Below are 14,975 nucleotides of genomic sequence, written 5' to 3' on the forward strand. Positions count from 1 at the left end.
TCCTAATGGAGCGCTGCTGCTGGGAGAAGGGGGCTAAAAGCCAGAGCGTGGCCCTGCCGAGCACCAAATTGGCCCCGCAGGTTCCCCAGGTGGGATGGGGCTGGGGATGTGCCGGGGTCGCGCTGGGTTCAGCATCCTCAGCTTGAGAGGCAGCAAAACCCAACAAGAAGAGAAAGAAAGGGAAGAAATGAAGAAAAGCCGGCACCGTTTGGGATTTGCTTCCCCAGCTGTGCACCGAGCACTGGGCTGGGCTTGCGGAGGAGCTCGAGGGGCTCCGGGAGCCGTGCAGGGGCCGGGGCTGAGCCAGCTGGGCTGAGCGCCGCGCGGCCGTGGCTTGGAGCCTGCTGCCAGCCCCAGACCAAAACATGGTTAGACAAAAAAAAAAATGTGCGGAAAAAAAAATCCTGGTCCTTAAAAATGCAAATAACATGTGATGCTGAATGTCCTTGTTTGCCTGTAATTGCAAAATTCTTAGACTCAATCAGCCAAAGATAAACTGTGTTATTTAGGAGCAATTTGAAAGCAGACAAATTGAAAACAATGGGCCGGATTCAGCTCTCAGCTGCTCCTCAACCAGCCCGGAGCATCCCTGCTGGATCAGCGGGGCCGGGGGGATTTACACCACCGGGATGGATCCGTCCAGGGCACCCCGACCCCCTCCCATCCCCTGGGGCCTCATCCTGCCCGGCGTGGCGTGCCCCCTGCCCTCATCCCGGTGCTTAACAGAGGGAAATTCTGGGCAGGGGGGGCTCGCAGGGGTGCCCCCCACCTGGCTCAGCTCTGGTTTACACCAGGTGCTGCAGGAGCCCCCCGGGAGCCCCCCGGGAGCCCCCCGTGCATGGTGCTGGCAGCGTGTCGGGGCTGGGTGCTGGCAGCGCTCCCCTCTGCTGAGAACCAGGCTCGTGCTGGGCTCCGCTCCTGGCAATTGAAGTTTTTCTGCCCGCACCACCCCAATAAATCACAGCGGGGCACAGCCCTCCCTGCGCGCCCAAACCCAGCCGGGGTGGCGCAGGCGGCGGAGTCCTGAGGGGGACACGGCCCCTGCGGGCACCCAGGCCTCCCTCCTGCCCCTGCCTAATTAGCTGCTGCTCGTCAGGCTTAACGAGGAGAGGGAGAGGGGCTGCAGTGGGAAGTTTGGCCGTCCTGGGGGGTTTTCCAGTGGGGAGGCCGGGGGCGGCGAGGTGGTGGTGGTAAAGCAATCCCCTCTCCCTCCCCGTGCAGACCTACGGGAATGCAAACAAGATCCCCTCTAAACGCATGCTTCCTGGCCATCCATCACGGCACCCAGACTTTATTACGCTCTACTCTATATGTTATAAATTACATTTTAATGATAAATTACGCGCTCGTGATGCAGGCTGCAGCCTCCCGTTGTTGTTAAAAACAATAATAGATTTGTAGAAGGCGAAAAGAGGGAAATGCATATTTATGAGGCCGGGCAGTTGGGGGAAAAAAGGCAATTGTTATCTGAAATATTGGGATTTATGGCTTGCTTCCTGGTGTAAAAGGCTTTCTTCGGGGCTCCTCGTGCTCAGCACCGGCGAGGAGGGGAGGACGGTGCCGGAGCGCTCGCTGCAGCTCCTGTGTCAGGCGATGCCGTGCGCCCTTGGGTGCCCAGAGCTGGGGGTGTCCCTGCACCCCTCTGGCTGTCCCCATCCCTCCTGGCTTTGTCGGGTGCTGGTGGGGGTCTGGGGGTCACCGAGAGCCCCCGGGATGTGTGGATGGGGCACGGCCAGCGTGGAGCAGGGGGTGACAAACGCCTGGTGCCGAGCAGGGCGCAGAGGGCTCCGGGAATAACCACGGGGTGACCCGGAGCGTGCAACCCCCCCCCCCTCCCCCGAGAGGTTAATTTAACCCTGTCAGGATGGAAAGCTGCTGTAATTAGGCTTCCCGTGGCGGTGCCGCGGCGCTGTCAGGCAGCCCTAACGATGGCAGCTAATTAGTGGTTGCACAAGCTCCATGCGCTGGTGCTGCCGGGCAGGGTGCCCCGCGCAGGTGCGGCGAGGCTGGGGCTGCGATTTGGGAGGCTGCAAAGGGGCTGCGACAGCGGGGGGGGGGGTGTTTGGAGCCCTCCCCGGCAGCAGAGGCGGGTGCTGAGCAGCGAGGAGGAGCAGCAGGAGGGTTTTTTTTGGCAAGCAGCAGCCTGCAGCCCCTCTCCTGTGCCGTCTCTGCTCGCGCTTCCCTTCCCTGCCGTGAGCTGGGCGCAGAGCAGGGCCGGAGGGGGCCGTGCACCCATTTTTTGGGGGGGCTGCTGGTTGAAAACCAGCCTGAAATGTGGCCCCCAGTGGGTGCAGAGCTTCCTGAGGGCAGCGGGGAGCTGGGCAGGGTGCGGGGCCGTGCGCCCTGAGCTGTGTTTTGGGGGGGGAGGATGCGGCCCCCCGCGCTGTCAGCTGCCAAGTCGGCGCTTTTGTCTGCACATCCATTACGGGAGCAGCTTTTGACTTCGGCAGAGATCGCGTCTCTGGCCTTCAGCAAATGGTTTTTTTCAAGGTGAACCATCAGCTTTCTGCCGGAGCCGAAGCATTTGGGAGCTTTTAAAAGAGCATCCTTTATTCGGCAGCGGCAGCTGGAGCCCCTAAGTGGGCTCAGGGCTCCGCGCTGTGACCCCCCCCCTCGGCTCCCACCCGCAGCAGCACCTGGGCAAGGAGCCGGGGGAAAAGAGCACAGGGAGGAAAAGGAGAGGCAGGGGCGGGGGGCACGGGGCTGCACCGCCAGCTGGGGGGCTCTGCGTGGCCCCAGAACCGGGGAGAGGAGCGGGGCTGGGGGCTGGGGGGTGCCCTGGGTGGGTGCGCACGGGCAGCAGGGACAGTGAGAGCCTGGCTGCGGGTTCAAAGCCCCCAGACTGCCAGCACGGGGGGTGGTGGCAAGGAGAAAAGGAGGAGGGCGAGCAGGCAGTGGGGGTGGAGAGGGGGAAATCCTGATGCTGGAGATGTGCTGGGGACAAGGGGTGAGCCACGGGGCTCTGGAGGTGCTGGGGTCATCCTGGTGCTCACCAGCAGCGGGTGCGAAGCGCAGCATGTGCTGTGCTGTACCTGAACAGCCTGTGCCGTGCCATAGTGTGCCATACCGTGCTGTACCATGCCATAGTGTGCTGTACTGTGCCATCCTGTGCCGTGCCATACCATCCTGTGCTGTACGATGCCATCCTGTGCCATCCTGTGCCATACCGTGCCGTACCGTGCCATACCATCCTGCACCATACCCTGCTGTGCCATGCCGTGCTCTCCTCGCCCACGGGCACCAGCAGGGCTGTGCCAGGAGCGCAGGGGGCTTGCTCTGAGCCCCCAAATGATATCTGCATGAGCACCGTTTCCCCCACACACGGGCGCCCGATGAGTTTCTGCATGGGCACCCGAGGAGCGCGTGCATGCCCGCCCGATCGCCTCGTGCATGGCAGCCCCCCCTGGAGACCCCAGCAGTGCCCACGGGAGCGTGGGCAGGGGTAAAGGCATGGGGGGGGTGGGAAGGAGGCTGGGGCTGCCCCCCCTCAGCTGCTGCCTGAGTTTAATTAGAGGAGCTGCTGCCGCAGCGCGTCCCAGGCCGCGCTGCCTGTGCTGCGGATCTGGCAAGTGCGAAAGGTAGCCCCTGGCAGTGCTTAAAAAGGGGGTCATTAAAGAGCTGCAGCTGATTGGGATTCAGGGCTTTTGGCAGATGAAAGAGCTGCTCCAGTCGGTGGAAAATCCTGGGTGAGGGAGCCGAGCCCGTGAACAGGAGCCTTGGTGCGGGGCTGCCTGGAGGGGGGCTCGGGGACCCCTGGGGTCCCCCCCCCGGTCACCTCCAGCTCCGTGCTGGCCCAGAGCTGTTTGCAGCAGCTTTGTGCCATGGGTCGGGGGGACGGGGTGGCTGTGAGGGCTGGGCTGGTGTTAGGCTGGCTTCTGAAGGTGTGGCTGCAGCCAGCGGGTCCGTCCCGACACCTCCCCGGGGCTGCAGGCCCCAAAACCTCCCTGGTGCTGGGTCTGAGGGGCTGGGGGACACGGGGACGGGGGACGAGGCGAGCCAGCCTCTCCTGGTCTCTCTCCGTTGGGTGAAGTGGTGAATTGTTGGCTGTATTTAGGAGGAATCTAGGGCAGGCTGGGGCATCCGAGGCGATCTCCTTCCCGCAGCTGCTCTCGTCCTGCACGGAGCACAGCATGTGAGGGCTGCAGTGGGCGCTGCCCTCGGGCTCTGCCTGCCAGGGGGGGCAGCCTGTGTGAGCTCCATCTCCGGCTGGCAAAGCACTCAGGAGATTTCCTCCAAAGGTTTTTTCACTGCAGGGGGCTCCTGAGGGTGGGGGGCACATCACGCCTGCAGCCGATGAGCCCTGGTGGTGCCGTGGCCGTGCTGGTGGGCGCAGGGTGCTCCCCACCTTGGGGAGGTGGAGGTGGAGGTGGGGGGCTCCTCGCCTGCGCCGCGCTCCTGGCAGCACGCTGTCCCCGCGGTCACGGCGATCTCCTCTCAGCAGAAGCCTTTGTTCCGCTGGGCAGGAGCTGTTTAATTCTTCTCATTGCCATTAGCATAAAAGTACAAAGAAAGGTGAAGGCAGAAAAATCGCTCCTGTCCTGATTCCCCCCCTCCGGCTCTCGGCAGCAGGGCGAGCGCTGCCAGCGGGGGACCTGGCACCGGGAAGGATTTCGTGCTGGCAGCAGCCCCGTGCCCTGGGTGCCCTCTGCACAGCCCCGGGGGGGGGTTTCCATCCTGTTTTCCCCCCCAGCGGGGGCAGCTCCGTGGAGTGGCCCCGTCCCAGCTGATGCAGATGCTGCTGATCGGGGCGTTGCGTTTGAAGAGCTGCTGAAGTGCCACGAAAGCCGTGTCAGCTCCTCGCCAGGGAGCAGAACGCACCGGGGCTGGGGATTAGGGGCTGAGTGACGGCCGGGGAGGGCGAGCAGACAGCCCAGCAATCACTGCAGGAGCACCGGGGGCGGCCGCCGCACACCCACCCGGGCGCTGCGGGCACGAGGGGGACGGCGGCGACTTGGGGGGGGTCGCAGTGAGCAACCACGGGGGGAGGCTGGGTCTGGGGGTGTCACGGCACAGCCAGAAACTGCAGAGCCCTCAGGGGGGGGTCTGGGTGCTCCTTGCTCGCTCCCTGGGTGCTGGGTTTGGTCTCGCCCCTCTCCCATCTCCTCTGCTCCCTGGGGTGCGTTTCCAGCCGAGGCGCCCCGCAGCCTCCAGAGGTGCCCAGCTCCACGCAGGGACGCGTCTCAGCCCCAAGCTGAGGAGCTGGTGCCAGCCTTTTGGGGGCAGATTTGGAGATTTCAGCTCAGGCTGAGCCTCCCAGCAGGCAGAGCAGCTCCGAGGGCTCTTCAAAGCCGAGGACTCGCTTCAGCCCCAGCGCCGGCGGCTGCCTGCAGCTCCAACGCGTTTATCGCCTCTTCGCACCCTCCCTCCCTGCTCCACGCTGCATTGGGAATTTCTCACATGGCTGCAGGGCTGCGTGGGGGGAGGTTTTTTGTTTTTTTTTTGTGGGGTGGGTCCCCGCCTGCGAGCTGGGGACTGTGGCACGCTCCAGGGTCCGGCCGCGCTGCGGGAGCTGCAGGTCCTGCACGGCTTCAGCCTCCTCCTCCGTCTCTTTTCATGCTTCATCTCCCCACCTGCAGAGCATGAAGGCCAGGCACAGGCTGTGGTGCTGCCCACACCAGCTCGGCCCCCAGTGCCCATCGCCGTGGCCTCGGGGCTCTGCCCTGCCCGGCCGGAGCAGCCTGGGGACCCGCAGCGGGGAAGCACCGTGGCGAGGGCGCCTCTCCGCCGGTATAAATAAATGTGAGATGATGGCCTGTTCTTCGGGGAGCATCCAGCCTTTCCTCCCTTTCCCTTGGCTAATTAATTTAATGGCTTTATGATTGCGAAGAGATTAGTTAGGAGCTATATAATCTATATATAGAGGTACGGAGGGGGCTATAGATAGCACGGCGAAGGGCGAACGGCCCCCGCGCCCCCGCAGCTGGCGGCACGGAGCTGGGGTCCGGACCCACTGCAGGCCACGAGGGACACCCCCAGGTTAAGGGGGGCTCAGGGGAGCAGGTCTGGGTGCTCTCGGGTGCCCGTGGGGGTGTCATTGCCAGCACGGGGGGGCTGTCGGGCGCCGCTCGGCCTTTGTGGCGCGGTCGCCTTCGGCTCTCCGGAGGCAGCGAGCTGCGGATTGACTTTGACAAACACAGCCCAGGAGCTGCGTCTTGGCGGATGCAAATTATTCAGCAGCTCCAGGGAAAAACGCTCCCGACGCCGTGCTGAGGGGGTGTGGGCTGCAGCACCCTGTCACGTCCCCCCCCCCTCAACAGCTGCGCCGGGTCCCTGCTGCCACCGGCACCCCCGGGGCGCATCCGTGCGGCCCCGCGCCGGGGGGCTGGGGAGGGCAGCGGGCACACATCCGAGCCGTGGGCTGTGTGTGCACGTCCCCAGCCATGCAGGGAGATGTGCTCAGCCCCAGCTTGTTGCAGGATTGCAGCTCGCTCCTCGGGGCCGGTCTGGGCAGGAGATTAAGCCATAAGCACGGCTCGGAGCCGTGTGCTGGGGCTATTCCAAAATTGGCCGGGAGCTGATAATAAAGGAGATGAAGATCTGGAAATGTCTCCTGGGGTTGTTTTGCAGATCTGATTTGCCAGACTCCGGGCAGGTAGAGCTTGCAGAAAAGCCTGTTGTCAGCTGAGATTCAATTCATGCTCAGAAAAAAAGCAGCAGCGAAGCCGTTCCTGGCAGCGAGCCGCGGGCAGGGCCGTGCTCTGCGCGGTGCCGGGGCGGCACGGAGCCAGGGAGAGGAGCCCGGGAGTGCCTGGAGCAGGACGAGCTGGTGCCAACCCAGGTGGGAGGCATTTGGGGGCAGAACTGGGGCTCAGCACCTCTCTCCTCGCTGCCAAAACGCCTGCGCCCGTCTGGCTGCGTGTGCGCCCGGTGGAGAGGTTCTGGGGGGACCTGGGGACCCGTCCCGAGGGCAGCGGTGGAGATTTGGGGCTCACCCCCTGCCCGCTGGGCTCCTGACCCTGCAGGTGAGCTCTGCCTTGGCTTTGCAACCTCCAAAGCCCTCCGAGGGCTGAGTGGGTGAATCCGTGAGGGGAGAAGGGGACCGGGAGGCGAGGGGAGAAGCCGCTTGCAGGCAGCCCTCCCGGAGGTGGCGTTTCAGCAGATGGAGGAGCGGAGCCGGCGCTGCAGCCGCTGCTGTCTGAGGAGGATGTGAGAGAAATGAGAATATGGAGAGGCCGCTCCGGCCGCCTCCAGTGCCCCCCAAGATCTTAACCAAACACCAGTCTGGGGCTGGAGACCCCAAGCCAGCTCCTTGTACCAACGCCACCAGCCCTCGGAGGTGGCAGGCGCCACTTTCAGGGCTCCGGGACCATTTTTGGGTGCCACCAGCCCCACACCATCACCGCCACCTCCTGTCGGGATGGCCACGTGGCCCCCTGAGCTCTGGCAGGAACGTGCCTGCACTGGGCTGTCCCGCTGAGCCCTCCAAACACCGAGCCATCTTTTTATGCCGAGGGTTTTGGCATTAATATTTATCTATCAGCAGCTTGTAATTAGGCCTTTCAATGATGCTCCTGTAGTTGGGTGAAGGAGATAAATGCAGATGATGTGTGAGTGGAGCGGCAGGCTTGCTTGGGTATGTGCTCCGCGTCCAGATTGGTAGCGGGGCTGGGTTAAAATTTTCCATGCTGCTTTTTCCCCGTGCCACCGCTCCTGCCCAGCTGGCTGGGCCTTGCTGACGGCCGTGCCAGGGCTCAGGGGGACACAGCGGCACGGATTCCCCCCTCCAGGCATTTAACACTGTGTCCTCCCAACATTTTGGGGGCCTTGGTGGCTTTCTGCAGCGGGGACAAGCCAGGCAGGAGAGAGCCAGAGCCGTGGCCAGGCGGTGCAGGGGGCAGAGAGCCGCCGGAGCAGGGTCCCCCAGGACACCCACCGCGGTCCCCAGCGAGCCCGGCGCTGTCCCCACCGCCCCGGTGGCAGTGCCAGCTGCGTGGGGACGTCCCCATCTCCCCATCCTGCTCACCCCGTGCTGGTGGCCACCAACAGGGACCCCGGGGGCACCTCGCACAGCACCAGGGCCGTGCCCGTGCGTGGCACCGCGGGCACCGTCCTGCCTCGGCAGCGCCCGGCCCCGCTGCAGCTGCTGCTGCCGTGGCAGGAGCCGCTCGGGTTCCTCCCGGCCCCGCGGTCTCTCTCCGTGCTGCTTCCCATCTGCTGTATTATTTCAGCATTTAATTATTTACCGCGGGCTGCGTGGGCGGCTGTACAGAGGCAGTTATTGCTTAATTGAGCTACTTGACTCCGGCGCTGCCAAAATAATAACACGCAGGCAAAAAATGGGGCCCCGGCTGCACGGCCCTGCTGGGACAGCCCTGTCCTCGGGGTGCTGGGGGCATCGCCCACCGCCTGTCCCCGTGCACCATGCCCACCTCAGCCCCGATCCCATGGGTTCAGCTCCGCTGGCTGCTGCGGGACCCAGGCGGGACGGAGGAGCCCCGTGGGAGCAGCGCACCCCGGGTGTGCAGAGCGAGGGGCTTCACCCCCAGCCCGGGCTGGGACCGTGGATATTTGCAGCATTTCCCTGCTCCCAGACCCAGGTTCTGCCTGTCCTCTTCACCACTGATGTCCTGGGACCTCCCCATCTGCTGCCAGGCCGCGGTGTCCCCAGCACCGCTGTCCCCTGCCCCTGTGCTGGAGGGGGGGGGAGGCTCCATCCACCCCGATTTCTGATTTCAGGAGCTCCGCGGATGAGAGCGCGGGGTAATTGCTGTGATTACAGCATCCAGCAGGATGCAGATTGTGGCAGAGCAAACATCTGCCCGCTCCTCTTTGGGGAGCAACGGGAAGGGGAGAGGAGGCTGCGGGGCTGCTCGTGGCTGTCCCTGCAGCGGGGCCGGGGACGGTGGTGGGGATGGAGGAGGTGGAGGAGCCAAGAAATGGCAGGAGGGAAGCAGAAAAGACCCCGGTGGGTGTGCTGGGGGGACACAGGGGTGTGTTTGTGCCCAGGGGAACACCCACACCTCTGTGCTGTGTGGGTTTTGTGATGGGACAAGGCTCAGGGTTTCTAGAGGGAAGGGCACGAGTGGCACGGGGGGGACATTTAGGGGGAGCTCGGAGCTGTGCCCCCAGCACCATCCCTGCGCTGGGACCCCACGGGGCTGGGTGCGACCCCGCTGGGACCCTGAGCTCCAGGGCACAGAGCGAGGAGGAGGCATTGTTACAGGGAGCTGGGTGCATCTGGGGACAGCTTGGGGTTGTCCCCAGCCCCGTGGAGGTCACCAAGCCCCCCAGGCTGCCGTGTGTCTGTGGAGCCCCCACCGAGCAGGCCGTGGCCGAGCGCGTGCCCCCCACGGGTGGGGAAGCGGTGGTGAGCAGAGAACGAAATTAATTAAAGCCATCAAATAAAACAGCACAACGGCCCCGGAGGGATCCTCGCTCACGCATTCACTGGTTGCATTTTGGTGTTAATGCCCTGACGGGGGGGCTTTCATTACCAGCTTTTAAGCCTGGAGTCCTCCCCCCTGCCTGAGCATCCCCGGCGAAGCCACCCAACGTCCTCGCCATGGCACCGGGGCTCTGCCACCACATCCCCGTGTCCGGCACCATGTCCCTGCCCCAGCCACACTCCTGATGCCTTGCTGGGGCTCACCGTGAGCATCTCTGTGTTATCATGAGCTGGCACAGCGAGGCGAGCCCCCCCCTGCACCCCCCTCGCTGCCGTAACCCGCCGGGAGCCGGGGGCGGCGGGGGCAGAGCGCGGCGCGGGGAAAAGGGGCCGGCGCCTTGTGGGTTTTGATAAATTGTTGATAATCTCGGATGCTGGAGGAGCTCGTGGGATTTCTTCCTTATTCAGAAAAAGAAGGAAATGCAAATGTGTGAACTCGGGAAGCCCCAGTTAGCTCGGCGCACACGCGGGGCGCTTGCTGCCAGGCTCCTAAAGCTGCGGCATGCTCACAGCCTGGGGGGGGAGGTGGGGGCAGCTGGGGCCGTGCCGGCACCCAGGGGGCTTTTTGGAGGCAGAACTGGGTGAGAGGGTGCTGGAGGGGGGTGCTGGAGGTGGGGGGGTGTTCCAGGCACCGTCTGACCCTGCGCCTCTCCCCGGGATCCTTTTGCCTTTGTGCTCCAAAAGGCTTCGTGCAGGGCTGCTGCTGGTGATGATGATGATGATGATGATGATGGTGATGGTGATGCTTGTCCCTCCGGGCCCGGCCCCAGCTCTGCCTCCTCGGGGACAGGATCTGACAGCAGGGCGTGCCCGATTTATCCAGGTATCACAGGCTGTAACAGCCTTACTGCCACCGTGGTCAGAAATTCAAAGGGGAAAACGAGCGGGTGCCGCGCTTCGCACCAGCGGTGGGCGCAAAGGGAGGGACGGGGACGTGCCGAGGGGCTTTGGTTAAAGTTTAATGAACCTCATCCCCAGGGAGGGGAGGAGAGGTGGTGTTAGGGCCATTTTGGGGTCCCCAGGATGTGCCCAGGCCCTGCCAGCCTGCGGGGCTGCCATCGGCCTCCCCACCACGAGAGGCTTTTACTGGGACACGGGGGCAGCAGCTGGAAAAGCCGCGGCCCCCCTGCATCCCCCGGCCAGGACAGGAGGGAAAGGGCATTTGTTTCTCTGCCAAATGTATTTATTGCTCCGGCATGCTAGCTTGCGCACCTAATTGTCTTTTAATTGCGATGTAGCTGTATTCCATTGTGGCTTAATTAGCAGCATACCTTATCGGTGGCGCCGCTCGCGGAGCCCCGGGCTCGGTGCCGGGTGTGGGCAGCTCCTGGGGCATCGAGCGGAGGAGTGGAGGGGACCACAGGAGAGGGAATTGGGGCCTGGGGTGGGCATGAAGCTGATGTGAGGTAGGAGAGGAGCTTGGGGAGCTGCAGAGGGACAGGGCTGGCAGGAGAGGGGCCCCCCTGGGTGCCCAGAGAGGTCCTGGCTCGGTCGTTGGGGCTTGTCCCTGGGTGAACCACGGCTGGGGAGAGCCGGTGGTGCCCCCGAGGTCGGGGCTGCTCAATTGTGTCCCTGCAAGTGTGCCCGAGAGTGCCGTGCTGTGTCTGTGCCCTCCCTGAAATGATGATGGGGAAGGATCGGGCTGCGGCGCTGATCGGCTCCGCGGCTTCCTCGTGGCCCTTAATTTATTGTGCTGTTATTTGAACTGTGCCTCAAAGCAGAGCCGCAGCCAGGAAGCGGCTCTCCGAAGGGCCCATCTCGGGGCTTTCTCTCCACTTCCCATCAATGAGTCGGACGTAACAAATCTGCTGTTTATAAATCAGCCTCCAGTTCCTCCTGCTGCTCTGTGGTTACCTCCCGCCGCCTGCGGAGCCGCGCTGGGCTATTTCTGACTCATGCATCATCGCGGCGATGAAGAGCCGGGCACCGGGGCTTCGCTGGCAGCTCGCTCGGTGATGCATGAAGTGCAGCGAGCGCGTCGTGCTCGTCAGCAGCCTGCCCCAGCCCGGGATGCTGCTGGCTGCCGAGGACGCCTCCTGCGCACCGGCGGCATGGGCAGGGGGACGCCGGGCGCGGTGCGAGGGGCTGGCGGTGCTGCCAGGCTGCGTGGAGCGAAGGCTCCGCCCTGCTGCCCGTCCTGCTGAGGGGCTGCGTGACTGAGAGGAGCCCAAATCCTCCGAAATCGGTGGGAGGGAATCCTCCAAAGCCGGTGGGAGTGAGCCCGGCCGGTGCCTGGTTGCAGTCGCTGCATTTTCCCCTGGGATGCGCCAAACCCGACCTCGCCCCTGCGTTATAGGACCAGGGATGTTTGGTGGTGGAGAGTGCAGCCCGAAGCGCTCCTCTGCTCCTTCTCCTCCAGGTTTCATGCCCTGGTTAGTGAGAGGCTTGCTCTGAGCATTTTCCAGCCCGGGGGCTCTGCCAGCTGCTGCCACCCAGGCACCCCCCGGCTGCGATTCCCCATCCATCCCGGCCATCCCCATCCTACAGAAGCCACCGTCCCCGCTGCAGCAGGGGGGCGAGCGCGGCCGCCGGTTCTTCCCCGCCGTCTCCATCCCCGTCATCGTCTGCGTGGATTTTCCATCTGAGATCTTGTAAAATCCGAGGCGTGGAGCCGCCTTCGGAGCCGGCAGCTGCCTTCGCGCGGCTGCGAGTGCCAGCAGCAGCGGTTCCCATCGCACGGCGGCGGGCGGGGGATGAGGTGATTCATGCCCGAGGGTCTCTCCGTGCAGCAGATCTGCCCAAAAAATAGTTGTCAGGGCTGGTTTGTGTGCGTGTATTTTCCCACCAATAAACTTCTGCCACAATTACCCCATTTTTTATCTTTATGGCCTTCGACGCTGCAGGAGATATTGGATCCATATCAGAGCAAAAGAGGACATGAAAAAAGCTACTAAAAGCAGAGAGGAAATCTGTCAAGCCGTCGGGTGAAATACGCTATTTTGATTAAGCATTCAGCAGGTAACCCAAACATAATTTACGAGGCTTAAGCAGCCGCGCGCCGGGCTCCGCTCGCGCCGGGAGCCGCATCCCTCGCAGAGCACCGGGGAGGCACCGTGGGGAGCAGGGATGGCACCAGGGCTCGGGGCCCTTGTGGGAGCCCTGCCCGACCCCAGGACTCTGGTGGGCACCGTCTGGCCCCGAGGAAGCCCTCCCGTGCCTGGGAGGCTGAGGGCACACGGAGGCAGCTTGGGGGTGCTCCTGGAGGAAGAGCTGTAACCGTGCAGCCACCGGGGACTGTGGTTTTCGGGAGGAGCTCGGTGGCTCCAACCTTGTCCCTTCTTTTCGGGGAGAAAGGGATCAATCTACCAGCCCCGATGCACCCGCCTTGCCCAGGAGGGGATTTGCAGAGGAGATGGGGAGAAAACGAGACGTGGGGGTGTTGTGTTTGGGCACCCCTGCCCTCCCCAGCACGCCCACAGATGGGGAGCTGGAGGTGGCACTCACATCCCTCCTTACACAGGGGCCCTGGGCATGTGGGCACAGCACCGGGGGGCTCAGCCCCAGCCCCAGGGGGGTTCCTGCTGCCCAGGGCCCCTCCAGGCAGCGGGGGCGGCTGTGATGGAGCCTCGGTGGCAGGGCCCTGCAGAGCGCCAGGAGCCTGCGCGCTGATGGGTGCCGGGCTGCCATTTAGCAGCGCTTAATGAGCACTTGCAGTGTTATGTAAATTTGCTCTTCACTTTCACTCCGATGAATCAAATAAGATCAGGTGCCCTTTATTTTTTTTTTCTCCTTTTCTCTTTCAATCTCGGCACAGATCATCTTTTCTTCCCCCCCCCTGTTCCCTTTCATTTAGCAGCAGAGGGATCGCGCCGAGCGGCTGCGGGCGAAGCAGCTTCACAGGCAGCCGGGTGCCAGCGCTGCGGGGAGCAGCTGTGCCTGCAGCCCCTGCCCAGCCTCTTCCTCCTTTTCAGGGATTTTTCCTCCTTTTCAGCGGTTTCTCCTCCTTTTCAGGGGTTTCTCCTCCTCCTCAGTGGCCAGCACGTGCTTGGCTTTAAGCACCGTGAAGCGCAGCGAGGGCAGCGCGGGGAGCGGGCGGAGGGCAAGGTGCTTTGCCTCGTGCACATCCGTCTCCTGGAAGCACTTTTTAGTTCCTTTCCCCGGTAATTATTCTCGGTACAAGAAAGCATCTCGGCAGCTCGAAGACCTGGGAGGAAATGTGTCAGTCATATAATGATTTTCTTGATATTTTCCCCCCCCCCTTCAAATGAAAGTTGGCTAATGGTTCGTTTCGAAAAAAATAATTGCCGCTGATTTCTCCAAATTGCAGAAAATGTATTAATGACACTTTTCAAGACAGAAATAACACAATTTGCATTTAAATGTGCCTAATCTTTGCAAACTCCACTTGGTATTTTCTTGCAGACACACAAAATACCGAGCGCTCCGGCGCATGGCGCGGGTGCTGCGGTGCTGAGGAGCGGTGCAGGTGCAGCCGGGGAGGCTGGCAGGGTGGTGACAAGAGGTGACAAGGGGTGGCCGGGGGCGTCCAGGGGTGTCTCTGCTGCTTTGGCTCCGTCCTTGGGGCTCGGCCACCTCCAGCTCCCACCCCAGCCCCACGTGGTGATGCTGAAGCTGGGCCGTGCGGATTCGCTGCGCAGCCGGCCTCACCGAGCTGCTGGGTTTGGGCAGCTTGGCTTTATTAATAACCCATCCCTTAATTGCTGTTGCTGCCTCGTTAGCAGGAGCCCAGGGAACTGATAACTCAGCATGGGATGGAGGCGCTGGGGTGTGATGGCACTGGGTGGGAGCGCTAAGAGGAACCGCTCCAGGCTCCCACCGCGGCCCCGTGCGCACCGCACAACCTCTACGCCTTCCTGGCATGGCCCCGGCCCCAGGAGGGATGCGACTGGGATGTGCTGGGCTCTGTGGGCACGTCCCAGCGTGGGCACGTCCCTGCCTGGCCCCTGCTCCCCCCTTTCACCCCCAGCCCCTTTCCACGAGCCGCTCTCCCCTCCACCGCAGCTGGCGGCGGAGCTGCCGCGGTTTCGTCCTGCATTAGGCGGAATCGCGCTCGGTTTTAGGAGCTGAGAACGGGCTCAGGGCTGGTGGAGCCGGGCTTTCCCTGGCTTTGGCAGCGCAGAACCGTGGCGAAGGAGCTCAGAGCAAAATCCCCGGGTAGCTCCAGCGGGAGATAAGAGCAGCAGAGACACCACGGCGGGTCCTGGCCTGTCCCCACTTGCCCCGTGTGCCACCACCTCCCCGGCGCTCCCCCATAAATCTCCAGGCACTGACCCCTCCCCATCGATTTTCCGATGGAAATCTCCTCTCGTGCAGTGCCAAGCTTCGTGCTGCCCAAATTTGGGTTTTTAATGGGGTCCCCACGGCGCAGGAAGGCCCAGGCTGGGTGGGCACAGAGCTGGGTGCTGGTCCCGTGCCGCTCGCTGCCCCCCCAAAAGGCCGGGGACCCTCGGCAGCCCCTCTCTCTGCTCCTGGAGTTATTTTTCCCCTCTCCTCTCCTGTTTTCATTGCAAACAGCTCGCCTTTGAAATTCAAATGTTGCTTTAGCCCTTTCCTAACCCGCTCCAGGAATATCTCCCTTTTCATCTGAAAATAATTAACAAATGAACAAAACTCCTGTGTGAAATTAAAA

General features: G+C 63.1%; 1 protein-coding gene across 9 annotated transcripts in view; it reads left to right on the forward strand.

Annotated features, from left to right (window-relative positions):
* Window positions 1–14,975, forward strand: part of ADGRB2 (adhesion G protein-coupled receptor B2) — an 88,854-nt gene that overhangs the window by 32,872 nt on the left and 41,007 nt on the right. The window contains exon 1 of one of the 9 annotated variants that reach the window (XM_084497103.1): window positions 12,084–12,343. The exons of the other annotated variants lie outside the window; for them this stretch is intronic. The gene's annotated coding sequence lies outside the window, so the exon portion shown is untranslated. Of the gene's footprint in view, window positions 1–12,083; window positions 12,344–14,975 lie in introns of those variants that run through there. 9 annotated transcript variants of the gene reach the window in all.

Source organism: Aythya ferina, assembly GCF_964211825.1.
Source record: "Aythya ferina genome assembly, chromosome: 24".
In the NCBI taxonomy this organism is placed as follows: Eukaryota; Metazoa; Chordata; class Aves; order Anseriformes; family Anatidae; genus Aythya; species Aythya ferina.